Raw genomic sequence first — 6,000 nt, 5'->3', positions numbered from 1 at the left:
AATTTAGTGGTTGTCAGTGTGTGACCGGCAACCTTTTTTACTTTTTATCATGGTTTTTTTACATCTATATTTTTCAGTATCAGTTTGATTTAATTGACAACAGAAAATTATTAATAATAAAAAAAAAACGAGGAAAGAACAAGAAAAGCGTGAACGTGGGCAAATCGAGATGTACAGGAGTAAGAATGAATTTTACCAATGAGTAAAACACCAAACCAAAAGCTTTTGTTGCAGGCACATCCTCCTGTAGAGAGGACGAAGGAAACCTGGTGACAGATACAGACATCGTGCTGAGGATCTGTAAACAGCATTTTGGAAAAGTTCCGGTATCAAATAGTAGCGGTGAAGAGGATACTCCAGAACCAATAATAGATGACAGTATAGAGTGGTATACACTAGCCAAGGTGAGGTCAGAATAGCAATCAATCGGCTGAAGCAGCAGGTGGCGATGGGTTACAAGCCGAAATATTCAAGACAGGTGTTCAGGTGCTCTGGGGCATGCACCAGCTGATTAGTACAATTTGGATAGAGGAATGTATTCCCAATGATTTGAACCTCAGCATCCTGTGCCCCGTGCATAAAAAAGAAGACAAGACGATATGTGCCAACTATAGACGAATAAGTCTCCTTTCAATCGCATATAAAGTGTTATCCAGCGTACAGTGTGAATGATTGAATGACATTATGGGGCCATACCAATGTGGCTTCAGACCTGACAAATCCACCATTGACCAGATTTTCACTCTGCGCCAAATCCTGGAAAAAACACATCGACACATTCCACCTATTCGTCGACTATAAAGCCGCATTCGGCAGCCCTATCCGTTAAGAGGTGTATAAAGACATGTGTGCGTTTGACATTCCTGCAAAATTAATTCGGCTGAGCAGGATAACTTGAACTGGAACAAGATCAGCAGCTAAAGTCGGAAAGGACCTCTCGGAGCCCTTTAATACCGAACGAGGATTCAGACAAGGAGACAGTTTGTCATGTGACCTGTTTAACACCCTGCTGAAAAAGGTCATACAAGAGGCAAAGGTGATCAGAAATGTAACTCTGTACACCAAACAACACATGTTACTTACATACGCCGATGACATCGATATAAATGGTAGAACATTGCGAGCGGTAACAGCCACCTTTGAACAAATTGAGAAAGAGTCTGCCAAAGCAGTAAAAGGCGAGAAGACCAAGATGATGGTATCAACGGGCAAGACGTCCAGTAGACTCGGACCAACTGTGGAACTTGAGAAGTACAGCTTCGAAGTATTCAAAGATTTTATATACCTTGCTACGGCCATAATTAAAACTAAATACATCAGTTTTGAAATTCGGAGAAGGAAAGTGATGGTCAACCGGTGCTACTATGGCCTGAGAAAGCAACTCAAAAAACAAGGCCACCTTCCGCCAGACCAAACTCACACTCTACCAGACGCTAATACTACCCATGCTGTTATATGGATCTGAAGCATGGGTACTTACGAAGGCAAATAAAGCAGCTTTTGGATTGTTTGAGAGAAAAATTCTCCGAAAGATGTATGGGCCGATATGCGTTGACGGTGAATATCGCCGTCAAATGAACCATGAGTTGTACCAGCTATTTTCAGACATCGGCATTGTTAGACTATTGAGCTACAGTGACTACGTTGGCTAGGTCATGTTGTGCGGATGGATGAAGATGCCCCAGCCCAAAAGGCATATAAAAGCGAACCAGCTGATGGTTCACGCAGAAGGGGAAGGCCACACAGGAAGGGAAAGCCACATGGTCTTTAAAATTGGAAAAACTGTCGATGGAAAAACATACAATAAAACATTATTCTGGTTGATCCTGCCAATAGTTATATGCTTGTCTCAAAGATTAAGCCATGCGTGGTTAAGTACCCACTCATTAACAGTGAAACCACAAAAGGCTCATTATATCAGTTATGGTTCCTTAGATCGTTAACAGTTACTTGGATAACTGTGTTAATTCTAGAGCTAATACATGCATTATAAACAGGGACCTTTGGGACGAGTGCTTTTATTAGGCTAAAACCAAGCGATCTTTGATCGTTTATATGGTTGAACTCTAGATAATTTGCAGATCGTATGGTCTCGTAACGACGACAGATCTTTCAAATGTCTCCCTATCAACTTTTGATGGTAGTATCAAGGACTACCATGGTTGCAACGGGTAACGGGGAATCAGGGTTCGATTCCGGAGAGGGAGTCTGAGAAACGGCTACCACATCTAAGGAAGGCAGCGGGCGCGTAAATTACCCACTCCCAGCTCGGGGAGGTAGTGACAATACAGGACTCATATTAGAGACTCTGTAATTGGAATAAGTACACTTTAAATCCCTTAACAAGGACCTATTGGAGGGCAAGTGTGGTGCCAGCAGCCGCGGTAACTCCAGCTCCTATAGCGTATATTAAAGTTGTTGCGGTTAAAACGTTCGTAGTTGAACGTGTCCTTCATAGGGTAGTACAACTACAATTGTAGTTTATACTACTGGAATCTTTTTTCAGCTCGACTTATGGATCGAAAGTTCTGTCACAAGTCAACTAAGTAATGGTCTGTTCCAGTACTTTTTTAATAGTAAATCTAGTGAAAGGGAAACATTTCAAAATTGCTCTCAGAGTACAAAAAAATTTTAAAAATTCGGAAACGCAAATCTAGTAAACATGTCAAAATTAGATGGCAATACTTCAAAATCAACATAACAGCCAATCAGAAGTAGGCATTCCTGTTTACCATTTTTACTCGACCAAATTTCTCGAGTAAAAAGTTTTCAAAGAGAACGCCATTTTGTTTTGTGCTCTCTTAAATTTGAGCCAATGCTTTACCAGTTTTGTGGGTTGAGGAACGGGTTTCGAGTAAAAAGTTGGAAAACATGTAAAATCAGTAGATTCTTTTAGGTTCTGGAACGGAACTTAAGTAAGTACTTTATTCAGTAGAGTTCTATCAATAATTCGGTAAACAATTTTCGATGAATATTTTTCGTATACATATTATTACTACTCTTCTCTCCCCTACAGATCTGTCTTCTTGGTCTCTTCTCTTCACTGTATCTTTTCTTGTGGATGATCACAACGGACCTAACCGGTCTCAGAGTGTTGCAGTCACACATGTGACTGCACATCCCCAAACCTAACCTATATGTATATTTCAAATAAAAAAAATGCATCTGTCAAAAAACGAAAAAACATTGTTCCGCTAATTCCAACAGTGTGGTTCTAGTCTGTAAATATTCAAAGAAATGTGTACTAGCTGCTTTCATTGAAGCACCAATTTGCTATGCAAATTTCGAACTATTTAATTTTTTGTTTTGTAAAATATTGACTTGAATAACGTACATATTTCATTCACAGTGAAGTTGCCACCCATCCACCATAGAGGGGAAAAATGTAATTGCAAAATGTTTTTCTTTTGCATGCAATAAATTGTCATCCTTTGGCATAGAAAAAAAATAAGAAATAACAGGGACACCATCAGCAGATGGAGGTTAAATGAAAAACGTGTATTTATTAAAATTCATTTTTTCTGGTTTTTGAAATTTGCACCTTTTGCCATGCGACACGAAGAGTCGAAGGCATCTTTTGCCTCAAGAAGAGTACACACTGCTGCACCAATAAATTGCAACTATGTACTTGGGCCATATTTACCTGGGTACATGAGCAAAACACTAATTTTATGAGTTTTCTATTCAAATTGACATTTACTAATGTTTACAGGGCGAGTCGAGAGAGCGTAAGAGAGAGAACATACAACTTATTAACATATTTAATTAAGAGAGAAAAGAACTCCAACAATTTTGTAAAGTCAGTTTTTTTGGGTCATTGCGCGTGTCCACTTACATGTAGATCCAATGCGGCTTTTGTTCCTCCACATGCTGATGAGTTATAAACAATGACCAACAATTAGCATAATCGTTGTTATTGCATATTATTTACCTCTTCATATTCTCCTGCCACTTCTTCATCTTCTTTTTTACCCCCAGATAAATGCAAATATTTCTCACCCCATTTCCCTGTGGTAAATAAAAAAAAATTATTGCATGCTATTAGCTGGTAGACATCATCCATCCATTCAACTTACACCGGACATGATGGCAGTTCTTCAGTTTCTGTGTATAGATCTTTGTCTTAAAGACAGTGTGCGGAGGAATGGTCTTGCCAAGTACATCCCTTGGCTGCATTATTTTGGCTGTGATGAATTGACCCCTTGTGCCAAATTTAATTATTATGCATATCATCCGCATTGTCTTCAACCTCATATCAGTGATAAATATCACTGACTTTGCTTAAGCTTTTGTGACTTTTGACATGGTTATTTTATTTCATTTTTGGGGGAAACTTACCTAAGTATCGCCTCAGGTACATGATACTTATAAATTATGAAAGCTCATATATTTTAGATAAACAATTTTTACGCTTTAGCTAGGAGTTATATATGCAAATTCTTTTGAACACATTGTTCAAAATTCTTTGAAAGTATTGTTGTATTTTCTTAAGATATGATCATTCGAGACTTTTTAGATGCGAGTCTAAAATGTAAAATTGAAAAAAGATTGAATACTTTTATTGCACAAATTTCCAAGTTGGATATTGTCCTAGGGACCCCTAGCTTTTGGAAGTGGAACCAAGTCACTGACGGTGCGGGCTAGATGACAAATTTGCCCCGGTGTAGCTCAGTCTGTGGGTCAGTGAATAAAGGAAGAAACACATAGACAAACTTGAATTTGGACGCCATTCACATTTATTATTTTACAATAAAAGATGCCAACTTTACATGTCAATCCTGAAGTCCTCTTATGTGTTTCCCCCATTAGACCTGTTAGGGTGGACAAAAAACCAAAATTTTATAGCGGATCGTAATATAAACTAGCGATGTGACCTTTTACAAAACAGCAGAGATTGAAATAAAATAAGATTGGTTTTGTGAGAGAAAAATCCATCCCTCCATGTTATTTCGTTCATCACCAGCTTTTAATCTACGTTTCCTTAACCTTTATCCTATTACTCATCCATGCTTAACAGTTATTGATCATTACAGGGTTTTGTCACTTTCCGACCTAAATAAATCCTCATAGAGGAGATTAAAACGAAAAAAGACCAAATGTAAATACCTTTTACATTTCAAGTTATTAGATTAGTATAAAATAACGAGGATTTCCTCGGAAGTTCCAGTTATTAAACACACCTACTCCGTTGTGGTTAGTTTTGCATTTCATTGTTTCTTTATTGTGTTATAAAATTCGCATATGTATTTTCCAAATTATTTCGATTTAAATGTCAAATACAATATATAAGACAAATGTTGATACGATCAGCAATCCCAATCGAATTTTTTATAAAATGCAGAAATCCAGACATTGGCAACACTTTCTGAACACTATTCATATACAATATACAAATTATTTTTCTTTTCTGTGCATATATTGTTTTTTTAGGATGATATGTTCTTCAAATTAATTCGGATGATATGTTCTTCAAATAATTCTTCTAGCTTTGTGCCCCAAGAAATATTGGTCTCGACTAGATGAGTCGATCTAGACATGTGTGTCCGTCCGTCCATTATAATTTGTAAACACGATACAGGCCACAGTTATGGACCAATCTTCACGAAATTTTGCATGTAGGATGGGTTCGGCCCAATGAACCCCTATTGTTTTTGGTAAAGATCGGTTAATATTTAGGACCAAATACTTAATTTTTGTTTTTCTGCTCGCTCCTGAAGCCGCAATTATGGCCCAAACATCGCGAGAAGGGGATTACATGGAGAATGGGATTGGGCCAAAGAATAAGCATGCGTGTTTTGATAAAGATCGGTCAATATTTAGCGGGTCAAATGGACCCTGACTTTTGTGTGAAAAATGACAAAATTTGTATTAGCGTATATTTTACTCCTGAAGGACATAGAGCCAAGAAGTTGATAGTACATCCAAGAGGAGTGGTTGACCTTTAAATTGATACCAATTATATTTTCGTATGCACTTGGATGTGGGAGTTACACGTAAATA

Source organism: Musca vetustissima, unplaced genomic scaffold (assembly GCF_032173495.1).
Source record: "Musca vetustissima isolate MV318-11 ecotype Yass unplaced genomic scaffold, APGP_CSIRO_Mvet_v1 utg5655, whole genome shotgun sequence".
NCBI classification, from domain to species: Eukaryota; Metazoa; Arthropoda; class Insecta; order Diptera; family Muscidae; genus Musca; species Musca vetustissima.
The sequence above is the reverse complement of the archived record's forward strand: the minus strand, read 5'-3'. Positions refer to the sequence as shown.